This window comes from Nerophis lumbriciformis, linkage group LG07, assembly GCF_033978685.3.
Source record: "Nerophis lumbriciformis linkage group LG07, RoL_Nlum_v2.1, whole genome shotgun sequence".
Taxonomy (NCBI): Eukaryota; Metazoa; Chordata; class Actinopteri; order Syngnathiformes; family Syngnathidae; genus Nerophis; species Nerophis lumbriciformis.
This window is the reverse complement of record NC_084554.2, coordinates 10,092,599-10,108,945: the sequence shown is the minus strand read 5'-3', so window position 1 is coordinate 10,108,945 and position 16,347 is coordinate 10,092,599. Positions and strand designations below refer to the sequence as shown.

Below are 16,347 nucleotides of genomic sequence, written 5' to 3'. Positions count from 1 at the left end.
CCTTTGTTTTTTTTCACTCTACCAGTTTTCCCACACTGTTAATCAGCGATCGCTCCACAGGGGCGGCCAACTGTCATTTTGTTAATTACCATGACATTTGGAATTTGCAGCATGACCTTGCACGCTATTTGCACCTGCTTTCTGGCATTAGACGTCTTCTTAGCAATCCGTGTTAACCTTCTGCTCCGGCCTCAATGTGTTGCGGGCTTCTTGTCTTCACCGTTGTCAAGAGCAGCGCTCCACCCCGGCAGAACACACAAAACTGAGGCCGATCTCCTCGTAGGCCAGGGTATTTTTTGTCAGCAGCCCCGAGCTTTTTAACCTAGTTCTTGTCAAATAAAGTAAACTGTTTATTATTGTGGAATCAAAGAAAGCATGATTTGATTTGATTTCATTATATTAAAAAGAAAATGCTTTTAAATAAGTTGGTTCAAAGCTGTATGTTTAGCTTTTTCATTAGTAGCACCGGTGCTACTAAATGAAAAACATTTGTAGCACAGAATTTTGTTTTAGCACAATCTCACTATTGACACTCAAATAGAGATGTCTGATAATGGCTTTTTTGCCGATATCCAATATTGTCCAACTCTTAATTACCGATTCCGATATCAACTGATACCGATATATACAGTTGTGGAATGAACACATTATTATGCCTAATTTTGTTGTGATGCCCCGCTGTCATGTTTGTGTAATCATGTTTTGTTTTAGTCATGTTTTGTTTAGTTATTGGAAAATTTAGTTTCTGGCTTTTCACTCCCTTGTCTTGTTTCCATGATTACCCATTAGTTTCACCTGTTCCACGTTTGGACTCATTGTGCACTCTTGTTTGTCACCATAGCAACCCATTAGTTTTCACCTGTCACGTCACGCACCTGTTTCACGTTTTGAGTCACGCACCTGTTTTCGTTAATCATGTCTGTAGTATTTAAGTTCATTGTTTTCAGTTTGTCTTTCTGGTGACATCTCACATTTATGCTCTGTCCATTTCTGACACTTGTTTTCATGTCCATCCTTTATGCTACTATTTTTGTCCAAGCCAAGTAAGTTTTGTTTATTAATGCTATAGTCTTTTGGTTTCATAGTTTGTTCTCCGCCACTGTGCGCACCTTTCGTTTGTACTTTTTTTTTTATATATTAAATAAATCATGTATTTACATTCCCGTCTCGCCCGAGCCAACTTTCCGTTGCATCCCGGAAAAGCAAACACCCAGGACCAAGTCATGACACCCGCTGGATGCATTAAACAATATAACAAGGTTTTCCAAAATAAATCAACTCAAGTTATGGAAAAAAGTGCCAACATGGCACTGCCATATTTATTATTGAAGTCACAAAGTGCATACCTCAAAACAGCAGCTTGGAATTTGGGACATGCTCTCCCTGAGATAATACCCACTACAACTATGGGAAATACTATACTTTAACTTTCACAACGTGCATTTTTTTTTTTTTTTTTTTTTTTTTTTTTAAACATGCCTCAAAACAACAGCTACAAAAACAACGAAGGCACACAGCTTCAGTCTAGAGTATACTAGAGCATACTAGCCAACCTTGAGACCTCCGAATTCGGGCGATGGGGGTTTGTTGGTAGCGGCGGGTGTATATTGTAGCGTTTGATTGATTGAGACTTTTATTAGTAGATTGCACAGTACAGTACATATTCCGTACAATTGACCACTAAATGGTAACACCTGAATAAGTTTTTCAACTTGTTTAAGTCGTGGTCCACGTTAATCAATTCATCAGGCATGTGATTTTTCCGTCTAAAGTCGGAATTCCGTCTTTTTTAATCTCGGGAAAAAATATATAATTATCTCCTGTTTTTCCGGTTTTTTTTCCGACCCTAAATCAAGATTCGAGACGTAGTTTATATTACGCCGTAGTTGATTGGTCGATATGTTCCTTGTGACCATTCCACCTGAAAAGCTTCAAAAATGTGTCTCCTCAGTTCCCAAACGTTTACTGAGTGTTGTTAAAAGGAAAGGCCATGTAACACAGTGGTAAAAATGCCCCTGTGACAACTTTTTTCCACTATGTTGCTGTCATTAATTTCTAAGTTAATGATTATTTGCAAAAATAAAATTAAGCTTCTCAGTGTGAACATTAAATATCTTGTCTTTGCAGTCTATTCAATTATATATAAGTTGAAAAGGATTCGGGTTTTGTATTTAGCTATGCTTCAATTTCCAGCTAACAAAAGAACAAAATGTGCTACACACCGCTCTCAGCACCAGTGATCAATCACTTGTCCATTTGGTTATGGTTTAAAAAAAATTCAAACAGACAAGCAAAAAAATGTTACTCCAGTTTTATCAAATTTGGATGGATGTATTTTAGGAGCAACATTTTTAGGCACATTTGCGAGTACATTTGTCGCACAGTACTGCACAGTGGTTGCCTATTACATTTTCTTTTGCATCTGAAGCTACACTACAGACCACCCAAATAATAGCAACGCATGTTTTTTCCTGGAACACATCAAAAGATATTTGATGGTCCATTTACCTGCGTGGTGTCATCTGTGAAATAGCTGAGCTGCACTGTGCTGATGCATAACTCCTTAACTTATATCAAAAGCAACGCGGGGCACTAGAGGCTGAACAAACAAAACAAATGGACTTTGATTTGTGGACAAGAAATGTTGAAGAGCGAAAAGCCCCTTTGGGCTAAATTGAAGACGAATTCAAACACGCTCAATATAAAACAATCTGCAGTGGCAGCGACATCAAAAGCTCACCATTTAGATTATCTTGATGCTGCGCTCGCTGCTACATGAATCCTATTGGTGCTGACACGTTAAAACCAACACAAACAAAACAATATTTCTTGAAAACTTCAAGGGATTTACAAACCCTGTTTCCATATGAGTTGGGAAATTGTGTTAGATGTAAATATAAACGGAATACAATGATTTGCAAATCATTTTCAACCCATATTCAATTGAATGCACTACAAAGACAACATATTTGATGTTCAAATTCATAAACTTAATTTTTTTTTTGCAAATAATAATTAACTTAGAATTTCATGGCTGCAACATGTGCCAAAGTAGTTGGAAAAGGGCATGTTCACCACTGTGTTACATGGCCTTTCCTTTTAACAACACTCAGTAAACGTTTGGGAACTGAGGAGACACATTTTTTAAGCTTCTCAGGTGGAATTCTTTCCCATTCTTGCTTGATGTACAGCTTAAGTTGTTCAACAGTCCGGGGGTCTCCGTTGTGGTATTTTAGGCTTCACATTTTCAATGGGAGACAGGTCTGGACTACAGGCAGGCTAGTCTAGTACCCGCACTCTTTTACTATGAAGCCACGTTGATATAACACGTGGCTTGGCATTGTCTTGCTGAAATAAGCAGGGGCGTCCATGGTAACGTTGCTTGGATGGCAACATATGTTGCTCCAAAACCTGTATGTACCTTTCAGCATAAATGGCGCCTTCACAGATGTGTAAGTTACCCATGTCTTGGGCACTAATACACCCCCATACCATCACACATGCTGGCTTTTCAACTTTGCGCCTATAACAATCCGGATGGTTCTTTTCCTCTTTGGTCCGGAGGACACGACGTCCACAGTTCCCAAAAACAATTTGAAATGTGGACTCGTCAGACCACAGAACACTTTTCCACTTTGCATCAGTCCATCTTAGATGAGCTCAGGCCCAGCGAAGCCGACGGCGTTTCTGGGTGTTGTTGATAAACGGTTTTTGCCTTGCATAGTAGAGTTTTAACTTGCACTTACACATGTAGCGACCAACTGTAGTTACTGACAGTGGGTTTCTGACGTGTTCCTGAGCCCATGTGGTGATATCTTTTACACACTTGTTGATGCAGTACAGCCTGAGGGATCGAAGGTCACGGGCTTAGCTGCTTACGTGCAGTGATTTCTCCAGATTCTCTGAACCCTTTGATAATATTACGGACCGTAGATGGTGAAATCCCTAAATTCCTTGCAATAGCTGGTTGAGAAAGGTTTTTCTTAAACTGTTCAACAATTTGCTCACGCATTTGTTGACAAAGTGGTGACCCTCGGCCCATCCTTGTTTGTGAATGACTGAGCGTTTCATGGAATCTACTTTTATACCCAATCATGGCACCCACCTGCTCCCAATTTGCCTGTTCACCTGTGGGATGTTCCAAATAAGTGTTTGATGAGCATTCCTCAACTTTATCAGTATTTATTGCCACCTTTCCCAACTTCTTTGTCACGTGTTGCTGGCATCAAATTCTAAAGTTAATGATTATTTGCAAATAAAAAAATGTTTATGAGTTTGAACATCAAATATGTTGTCTTTGTAGTGCATTCAATTGAATATGGGTTGAAAATGATTTGCAAATCATTGTATTCCGTTTATATTTACATCTAACACAATTTCCCAACTCATATTGAAACGGGGTTTGTATATATATATATATATATATATATATATATATATATATATATATATATATATATATATATATATATATATGCCCCAGTTATCAGTATCTATTGCCACCTTTCCCAACTTCTTTGTCACGTGTTGCTGGCATCAAATTCCAAAGTTAGTGATTATTTGCAAAAAAACAAAATGTTTATCAGTTTGAACATCAAATATGTTGTCTTTGTAGCATATTCAACTGAATATGGGTTGAAAATGATTTGCAAATCATTGTATTCCGTTTATATTTACATCCAACACAATTTCCCAACTCATATGGAAACGGGGTTTGTACACTGAAAATAGTGCTTGTGCATTGTTCCCATTGGGTTGAGGGTTTTTTTTATTGGGGCTCGTGCAGCCCTTTGAGACATTTGTGGTTAAGGGCTATATAAGCAAACATTGATGGATTAATTGATAGATTGGACTAAAATTGGATGAAAGGATTCCAGACTGTTAGAATAATTATATATAAGTTATCATACAACTCATATGCTTAAAGGCCGTTGCTATAGTTATTACCTATTGTGGTTAAGTTGTACTGTTCTATCTGTGCAAAGGCACACGACTTTGTATCTTCCACTGCGAGTTGGCTCGCAGCAGCAGTTTGTTTCCCTGACAGCCAAGGACGGACTTCGAGTACCTCAACGCAGACAAAACAGAGACAGGGCGAAATCACGAGTGTCAGCACATTTGCATTCTGAATAATCATGTATTGTGTCTTGCATTACCCCTCCCTTCAGAAGCAGCCTCAGTGATGTTAACTAGGGAACTCCTGAATAAATAGAGGAGTGCGAGGGCTGTACCTTAAAATGTAGTGTGAAACTGTAACTGAGTGTGCAGCCCAATGCGTTTCTCCTCATGAGCAAAATTCTACTCTGTCTCTGCTTGATTCCTTGCTGCTTGTCTCGTTTAATAGATAGTTTGGTGTTTGAACCTGACACAGACCAAGTTTCATATGAGGACTTCAATAGATAGAAATCCCAACTCAATGTTCCACATGGACATGACACAATAGGAAATAGTTAAAATTGTGAATAGTCGCAAATCCAAGACTTCAATCGATTGTAATGGAATTGATATGGAAACAATAAAAAAGGTTATTGAAGAGATCTCAGAACCATTAATGTACACTATTTTGCAAAAAGTATTTGGCCACATGCCTTGACTCACATATGAACTTGAAGTGCCATCCCATTCCTAACCCATAGGGTTCAATATGACGTCGGTCCACCTTTTGCAGCTATTACAGCTTCAACTCTTCTGGGAAGGCTGTCCACAAGGTTGCGGAGTGTGTTTATATGAATTTTCCACCATTCTTCCAAAAGCGTATTGGTGAGGTCACACAGTCAGTCTCCGTTCTAATTCATCTCAAAGGTGTTCTCTCGGGTTCAGGTCAGGACTCTGTGCAGGCCAGTCAAGTTCATCCACACCAGACTCTGTCATCCATGTCTTTATGGACCTTGCTTTGTGCAGTGGTGCACAGTCATGTTGGAAGAGGAAGGGGCCCGCTCCAAACTGTTCCCACAAGGTTGGGATCATGGAATTGTCCAAAATGTTTTGGTATCCTGGAGCATTCAAGGTTCATTTCACTGGAACTAAGGGGCCAAGCCCATCCGACGCTTTGCATTGGACTTGGCAATTTATGGCTTAGATGCAGCTGCTCGGCCATGGAAAACCGTTACATTAAGCTCTCTGCGTACTGTACGTGGGCTAATTGGAAGGTCACATGAAGTTTGGAGCTCTGTAGCAACTGACTGTGCAGAAAGTCTTTGCACTAAGCTGACCCCTCTCTGTCAGTTTACGTGGCCTACCACTTGGTGGCTAGTTTGAATATTGTGTTGATAATGTTAAACATAACGTATTTTCTGGACCATAGGGCGCGCAATATGTGTGTGGACTGCAATATGATGGCAGTCTACGCGCATCTCTTATGTGTGACTGCCATCATATTGCAGTCTACACGTATCTCTTATGTGTGACTGCCATCATATTGCAGTCTACACGTATCTCTTATGTGGGACTGCCATCATATTGCAGTTTACTCGTATCTCTTATGTGTAACTGCCATCATATTGCAATCTGCACGTATCTCTTATGTGTGACTGCCATCATATTGCAGTCTACACATATCTCTTATGTGGGACTGCCATCATATTGCAGTCTACACGTATCTCTTATGTGTGACTGCCATCATATTGCAGTTTACTCGTATCTCTTATGTGTGACTCCCATCATATTGCAGTCTACACGTATCTCTTATGTGTGACTGCCATCATATTGCAATCTACACGTATCTCTTATGTAGGACTGCCATCATATTGCAGTTTACTCGTATCTCTTATGTGTAACTGCCATCATATTGCAATCTGCACGTATCTCTTATGTGTGACTGCCATCATATTGCAGTCTGCACGTATCTCTTATGTGTGACTGCCATCATATTGCAGTCTACACGTATCTCTTATGTGGGACTGCCATCATATTGCAGTCTACTCGTATCTCTTATATGTGACTGCCATCATATTGCAGTCTACACGTATCTCTTATGTGTGACTGCCATCATATTGCAGTCTACACGTATCTCTTATGTGTGACTGCCATCATATTGCAGTCTACACGTATCTCTTATGTGTGACTGCCATCATATTGCAGTTTACTCGTATCTCTTATGTGTAATTGCCATCATATTGCAATCTGCACGTATCTCTTATGTGTGACTGCCATCATATTGCAGTCTGCACGTATCTCTTATGTGTGACTGCCATCATATTGCAGTCTACTCGTTTCTCTTATGTGTGACTGCCATCATATTGCAGTCTACACGTATCTCTTATGTGGGACTGCCATCATATTGCAGTCTACACATATCTCTTATATGTGACTGCCATCATACTGCAGTCTACACGTATCTCTTATGTGTGACTGCCATCATATTGCAGTCTACACATATCTCTTATGTGTGACTGCCATCATATTGCAGTTTACTCGTATCTCTTATGTGTAACTGCCATCATATTGCAATCTGCACGTATCTCTTATGTGTGACTGCCATCATATTGCAGTCTGCACGTATCTCTTATGTGTGACTGCCATCATATTGCAGTCTACTCGTATCTCTTATGTGTGACTGCCATCATATTGCAGTCTACACGTATCTCTTATGTGGGACTGCCATCATATTGCAGTCTACTCGTATCTCTTATGTGTGACTGCCATCATATTGCAGTCTACACGTATCTCTTATGTGTGACTGCCATCATATTGCAATCTGCACGTATCTCTTATGTGGGACTGCCATCATATTGCAGTCTACTTGTATCTCTTATGTGTGACTGCCATCATATTGCAGTCTACACGTATCTCTTATGTGGGACTGCCATCATATTGCAGTCTACTCGTATCTCTTATGTGTGACTGCCATCATATTGCAGGCTACATTTGTCTCTTATGTGTGACTGCCATCATATTGCAGTCTGCACGTATCTCTTATGTGTGACTGCCATCATATTGCAGTCTACTCGTATCTCTTATGTGTGACTGCCATCATATTGCAGTCTACACGTATCTCTTATGTGGGACTGCCATCATATTGCAGTCTACTCGTATCTCTTATGTGTGACTGCCATCATATTGCAGTCTACACATATCTCTTATGTGGGACTGCCATCATATTGCAGTCTACTCGTATCTCTTATGTGTGACTGCCATCATATTGCAGTCTACACGTATCTCTTATGTGTGACTGCCATCATATTGCAATCTGCACGTATCTCTAATGTGTGACTGCCACCATATTGCAGTCGACACGTATCTCTTCTGTGTGACTGCCATTATATGGCAGTCTACACGTATCTCTTATGTGTGACTGCCATCATATTGCAGTCTACACGTATCTCTTATGTGTGACTGCCATCATATTGCAGTCTACACATATCTCTTATGTGTGACTGCCATCATATTGCAGTCTACACGTATCTCTTATGTGGGACTGCCATCATATTGCAGTCTACTCGTATCTCTTATGTGTGACTTCCATCATATTGCAATCTGCACGTATCTCTTATGTGTGACTGCCATCATATTGCAGTCTACTCGTACCTCTTATGTGTGACTGCCATCATATTGCAATCTGCACGTATCTCTTCTGTGTGACTGCCATCATGTTGCAGTCTACTCGTATCTCTTATGTGTGACTGCCATCATATTGCGATCTGCACGTATCTCTTATGTGTGACTGCCATCATATTGCAGTCTACACATATCTCTTATGTGTGACTGCCATCATATTGCAGTCTACACGTATCTCTTATGTGTGACTGCCATCATATTGCAGTCTACTCGTATCTCTTATGTGTGACTGCCATCTTATTGCAATCTGCACGTATCTCTTATGTGTGACTGCCATCTTATTGCAATCTGCACGTATCTCTTATGTGGGACTTCCATCATATTGCAGTCTACACGTATCTCTTATGTGGGACTGCCATCATATTGCAGTCTACGCGTATCTCTAATGTGTGACTGCCATCATATTGCAGTCGACACATATCTCTTCTGTGTGACTGCCATCATATTGCAGTCTACACGTATATCTTATGTGTGACTGCCTACATATTGCAGTCTGCACGTATCTCTTATGTGTGATTGCCATCATATTGCAGTCTACACGTATCTCTTATGTGTGACTGCCATCATATTGCAATCTGCACGTATCTCTTGTCTGACTGCCATTATATTGCAGTTTGCTCGTTTCTCTTATGTGTGACTGCCATCATATTGCAGTCTACACGTATCTCTTATGTGTGACTGCCATCATATTGCAGTCTACTCGTATCTCTTATGTGTGACTGCCATCATATTGCAATCTGCACGTATCTCTTATGTGTGACTGCCATCATATTGCAGTCTACACGTATCTCTTCTGTGTGACTGCCATCATATTGCAGTCTACACGTATCTCTTCTGTGTGACTGCCATCATATTGCAGTCTACACGTATCTCTTATGTGTGACTGCCATCATATTGCAGTCTGCACGTATCTTTTATGTATGACTGCCATCTACTGGTCACGCTTATCATTTCACAATGTACCAAATAAAATTGCTTTGAGGTCGGTAAGCACAACCAACATGATTCTGTACATTAGGCGCGCCGGGTTACAAGGCGCACTGTCGAGTTTTGAGAAAATGAAAGGATTTTAAGTGCGCCTTATGGTACATTAAAAAAAAGCACTCAAAATACACAAAAAAAATGACAGTTATTACATGTGACCAGTATCGGAATCAGCATCATAAAACCATGATTGGAATATCTCTAATGTTATTGTATAAATGTGTGTTTATTTATTACCAGATGAATAATCAGTAGTTGACCACATTGAGAACTTGTACGTTAATAAGGCGATAAATTGCACAATGAGGTGGATGGAGCGATGGTGAGTCCATAATGTAGCGTTGTGAGGAGAAGAAAGGGACAGCTGATCATTTTGAGAGCGTGCCAGACGCTGAGGAAGAAACATTCCTTCCCAGAGGATGTATCACCTTTCATCAGCGCACACAGACCGCTGCTGCACGGCCGATAGCTCAGCGGGTGCGATACCCAATGCTGCCGCGATTGTAAGCCACGTGCCCCTGAAGGCACCGGCCTTCTCACTCCATTGAAAGGAATCATGGCAAGCTGCAATCCCGGGATTAAGGCAGCTCGGAGGCGTGGCCAATTGATCCGCTCCGTCACGATATCGATCAGGACTCGGGCGCTGTATGGCACACGTCAACGAGTAGCGATGGAAACGTTTCTGGAAGGAATACAGATGATAACATTTAAAGATAGACCCGAAAACTGATTCATTTAAAAGAAAATGCTCAAATGATGCAAGATGACCTTTAATGTGCTGCAGGTGATGAGTGAACAAATCATGTCCTGTTTCTCCTACTTGACTTGTTGTACATTTCTCTTCAGATCATTGTAAGCAACTCATTTGTTGACTGGGGCATATATATATATATATATATATATATATATATATATATATATATATATATATATATATACAAACCCCGTTTCAATATGAGTTGGGAAATTGTGTTAGATGTAAATATAAACGGAATACAATGATTTGCAAATCATTTTCAACCCATATTCAATTGAATGCACTACAAAGACAACATATTTGATGTTCAAACTCATAAACATTTTTTTATTTGCAAATAATCATTAACTTTAGAATTTGATGCCAGCAACACGTGACAAAGAAGTTGGGAAAGGTGGCAATAAATACTGATAAAGTTGAGGAATGCTCATCAAACACTTATTTGGAACATCCCACAGGTGTGCAGGCTAATTGGGAACAGGTGGGTGCCATGATTGGGTATAAAAACGGCTTCGCAAAAAATGCTCAGTCTTTCACATGAAAGGACGGGGCGAGGTACACCCCTTTGTCCACAAATGCGTGAGCAAATAGTCAAACAGTTTAAGAACAACGTTTCTCAAAGTGCAATTGCAAGAAATTTAGGGATTTCAACATCTACGGTCCATAATATCATCAAAAGGTTCAGAGAATCTGGAGAAATCACTCCACGTAAGCGGCATGGCCAGAAACCAACATTGAATGACCATGACCTTCGATCCCTCTGACAGCACTGTATCAAAAACCGACATCAATCTCTAAAGGATATCACCACATGGGCTCAGGAACACTACAGAAAACCACTGTCACTAAATACAGTTCGTCGCTACATCTGTAAGTGCAAGTTAAAACTCTCCTATGCAAGGCGAAAAACGTTTATCAACAACACCCAGAAACGCCGCCGGCTTCTCTGGGCCCGAGATCATCTAAGATGAACTGATGCAAAGAGGAAAAGTGTTCTGTGGTCTGACGAGTCCACATTTCAAATTGTTTTTGGAAATATTTGACATCGTGTCATCCGGACCAAAGGGGAAGCGAACCATCCAGACTGTTATCGGCGCAAAGTTGAAAAGCCAGCATCTGTGATGGTATGGGGGTGCATTAGTGCCCAAGACATGGGTAACTTACACATCTGTGAAGGCGCCATTAATGCTGAAAGGTACATACAGGTTTTGGAACAAATGCTGCCGTCTTTTTCATGGACGCCCCTGCTTATTTCAGCAAGACAATGCCAAGCCACATTCAGCACATGTTACAACATAAAAAAAGAATGCGGGTACTTTCCTGGTCCGCCTGCAGTCCAGACCTGTCTCCCATCGAAAATGTGTGGCGCATTATGAAGCGTAAAATACGACAGCGGAGACACCCGGACTGTTGAACGACTGAAGCTCTACATAAAACAAGAATGGGAAAGAATTCCACTTTCAAAGCTTCAACAATTAGTTTCCTCAGTTCCCAATCATTTATTGAGTGTTATTAAAAGAAAAGGTGATGTAACACAGTGGTGAACATGCCCTTTCCCAACTACTTTGGCACATGTTGCAGCCATGAAATTCTAAGTTAATTATTATTTGCAAAAAATAAAGTTTGAGTTTGAACATCAAATATGTTGTCTTTGTAGTGCATTCAATTGAATATGGGTTGAAAAGCATTTGCAAATCATTGTATTCCGTTTATATTTACATCTAACACAATTTCCCAACTCATATGGAAACGGGGTTTGTATATGTATATGTGTATATGTAATATGTATATGTATATATATGTATATATGTATATGTCTATACTACGGCTGTCAAAGGATTAAAATATTTATCGCGATTAATTGCATTTGTTCACAGTTAACTCAAAATGAATCGCGATAATCGGGGATAGGTATAATTGTTCATCATTAATAAGTGTGTCACAGACATCATTTTCAGCGAGGGTGGCTTCATATTGCTGCATGACAATGTTTTCAATGAATAAGTTGTAATATGAGTCATAGAACTAAACAAAACAAAAAAGCGCTGACAAGGAAGCTGGGATTGCAAAAGCTTGGTTTTGGAATCTCAACTGACATAATTGTTGATGCATTCGCGGTTAACAGGTGCCATTTTAAATCCCTCGGCCATGACAAAGCAAATGCATTATGACTCACTCTTTGCCGGGCCTCCTGCTTTCAGGCACATGCTTTTAATCAATCTGAGGTTTGATTGAAAGCATGTGCATTACGTGTTTATAGGAGTAGACCAGGGGTCGGCAACCTTTACCAGTCAAAGAGCCATTCTGACCAGTTTCACAAATTATAGAAAACAATGGGAGCCGCAAACATTTTTGAAATTTTAAATGAAATAACACTGCATACACATTTTTTTTTTGGTCTGTGCTATGTATGAACCAGGGGTCTCAGACACACTGCCCACACCTTTTTATGGAATTTTTAGGCTGGTGCGGCACGCGGGTTTTAAATGAATAACGCTTGTCAGCGTCATGCGTGCTGTGATGGTACAGCATATAGAGCCCACTACAACCAGCGTGCCTGATCAGCCACATGTTGAATGGGGCTTCCGCTTGCTCACGTAGGTAACAGCAAGGCATACTTGTTCAACAACCACACAGGTTACACTGACGGTGGCGGTATAAAAAAACTTTAACACTCTTTACTAATAATGCGCCACACTGTGAACACCAAACAAGAATGACAAACACTTTTCGGGAGAACATCTGCACCGTAACACAACATAAACACAACAGGACAAATACCCAGAATCCCATGCAGCCCTAACTCTTCCGGGATACATTATACACCCCCGCTACCAAACCACCTCAACCGACGCACAGAGGGGGGGGGGGGGGGGGGTTGATGTGTGAGGGAGCAGGCTTGGGGTGGGGGCGGGGTTTGGTGGTAGCAGGGGTGTATAATGTAGCCTGGAAGAGTCAGGGCTGCATGGGATTCTGGGTGTTTGTTCTGTTGGGTTTATGTTGTGTTAAGGTGCAGATGTTCTCCCGAAATGTGTTTGTCATTCTTGTTTGGTTTTGGTTCAAAGTGTGGCGCATTATTAGTAAGAGTGTTAAAGTTGTTTTATATGGCCACCGTCAGTGTAACCTGTGTGGCTGTTGACCAAGTATGCCTTGCTGTCACGTACGTGTGCAAGCAGAAGATGTATATTGTATAACAAGTGTCGGGCTGGCACGCTGTTAATACAGACTGTAGAGGGCGTCAAATGTTGTACCATCGTGGCACGCCCTTATTATAGCTGCAAGGGTGAAAATCGGTGAATATCAATCTGCGAGAGGCACTGAAATCCGGAAGTCTCACGGGAAAATTGGAGGGTTCAGCAAGTAAGCTGCTGAGCCGCATCAGAGTGATCAAAGAGCCGATGCGGCTCCGGAGCCGCGGGTTGCCGACCCCTGGAGTAGACCAAAAAGAATCACGTGTAGACTGGCGAGGCCACTGCAGGATGGCGAGATGGATTGTGAAAGACTGGAAAGGAGATAATAGGTAAAGAACGCATTGAGAGAAGAAATAGAGACCGGGTTGATGAATGGAAGCTGAGATAACCTGGCGAGGGGAATTGGGTCTTATCAGTACCTGTGACTGACACACAAACACCACCATCTGGTTTGTTTCATGCTCCTGCAGACACAATCTTACCAGAAAACTCCTAGCACTGGATATGGATAGGCTCCAGGAGTAGAAAAAGGATGGATGGATTCTGGACTAGAGATCGTGCAGGTGTGTTGATTTCAGAGCGTTCTGGCAGTCTTCAGACCGTCAGCTCCACTTTCCCACACTTCTAAGGTTGGAGCTGACTGTCCTGGAATCAGAAACTGTGGAATATTCACTGCTGGACTTTGGTTCGATATCATCTGCGTCACACTTGAAAACTAAGTAGATTGTTGATTTGGACGTAGAAGTGAAGAAGGAATAGTCATTCTGGTGCCAAGCTCACACGCACACTGAGAGTACTTGGTTTGCGTTTCTCGTACAAACTGGGTTTCAGGTTTTCAGTGTTAGGATCACAGTGAGAAGTATACCGTTTTTTTTCCGGACCATAGGGCGCACTGGATTATAGGGCACATTAAAGGGGTCATATTATTTATTTATTTTTCTAAATGTAGAAGACTTCCTTGTGGTCTACATAACATTTAATGGTGGTTCTTTGGTCAAAATGTTGCATAGATGATGTTTTACACATCATCTTCAAGCCGCTTCAGGATGCGCCGTTTTGTGGGCGGTCTTATTTACGTGGCTCACCTTCCACAGCGTCTTCTCCCCGTCATCTTTGTTGTAGCGGTGTAGCGTGCAAGGACGGGAGTGGAAGAATTGTCAAAAGATGGAGCTAACTGTTTTAATGACATTCAGACTTTACTTCACTCAATAACGGAGCAGCATCTCCTCATCCGTGGCTCACTAGTGCAACAACAACAAGGCCGGAAATGGGTCCCGTGAAAAAAACGTTCGACTGCAACTCTCTAATAACTAACGTTCTCCTGGCAACCTCCAAACCCAGACTGGTCCATCAGATTGCCAGATGGAAAAGCGTGATTCATCAGTCCAGAGAAGGCGTCTCCACTGCTCTAGAGTCCAGTGGCGACGTGCTTTACACCACTGCATCCCACGCTTTGCATTGGACTTGGTGATGTATGGCTTAGATGCAGCTGCTCGGCCATGGAAACCCATTCCATGAAGCTCTCTGCGTACTGTACGTGGGCTAATTGGAAGGTCACATGAAGTTTGGAGCTCTGTAGCAACTGACTGTGCAGAAAGTCTTTGCACTATGCTGACCCCTCTCTGTCAGTTTGGTGGCTTAGTTGCTGTTGTTCCCAAACTCTTCACTTTTCTTATAATAAAGCCGACAGTTGACTTTGGAATATTTAGGAGTGAGGAAGTGTCACGACTGGATTTGTTGCACAGGTGGCATCCTATGACAGTTCCACGCTGGAAATCACTGAGAGCGGCCCATTCTTTCACAAATGTTTGTAGAAACAGTCTCCATGCCTAAGTGCTTGATTTTATAGACCGGGCCAAGTGATTAGGACACCTGATTCTGATCATTTGGACGGGTGGCCAAATACTTTTGGCAATATAGTGTATATATATATATATATATTTATATATATATATTTTTATTTTTATTTTTTTTATTTTTTTAGAGCTGTAACGGTATTATGACTATCGCGGTTTCGAAGTCTTCTCAATAATAACCATGACGGTATCAAACGAAAACTTGGTGAGTGTAATTTTTTCTGGTGTTTGAGCGTTCTGCGCATCGCGGGAACAACAAGGTGGAGGCGCGGAACACCGTAAGCAGGAAGTGAAATGTGTTCGCACTCGTCATAGATAAAAGGAATTGGGGTTTTTTTGGACATCAAATCTGGCCATAACTGACAAACAAGTCCAGGCCAAAACGTAACCTCTTTGGCAGAGGTAAGAAAGTCTGGGTTCTGCAAAGCGAATTGCACCGCTTTCGTTTCAAGCATATTCAAGGAGACGCAGAGCCCGCCGGTCTTGTCGCACAGCACGACAGGATATCACCCAAAAAATGTCAATGTGGGAAATACGAGTCAACTAAAAAGCTACTTTATACATCCTCAATCCATCCATCTATTTTGTTCTACCACTTGTCTCTCTCGATGGGCTGGAGCCTATTCCAGCTGCACTCGGGCGGAAGGCAGGACTGGACTTGTCGTCACCTCTTAAAGGCCTACTGAAACCCACTACTACCGACCACGCAGTCTGATAGTTTATATATCAATGATGAAATCTTAACATTGCAACACATGCCAATACGGCCGGGTTAGTTTACTAAAGTGCAATTTTAAATTTCGCGTGAAATATCCTGCTGAAAACGTCTCGGTATGATGACGTCATCGCGTGACGTCACGGATTGTAGAGGACATTTTGGGACAGCATGGTGGCCAGCTATTAAGTCGTCTGTTTTCATCGCAAAATTCCACAGCATTCTGGACATCTGTGTTGGTGAATCTTTTGCAATTTGTTCAATGAACAATGGAGACAGCAAAGAAGA

The 16,347-nt window shown here is 41.3% G+C and overlaps 1 protein-coding gene across 1 annotated transcript in view; it reads left to right on the top strand.

Moving 5' to 3' along the window:
- LOC133609852 (cyclic nucleotide-gated channel beta-3-like) overlaps positions 1 to 16,347 on the top strand; it is a 282,901-nt gene that overhangs the window by 153,296 nt on the left and 113,258 nt on the right. The gene's annotated exons all lie outside the window — the stretch shown is intronic.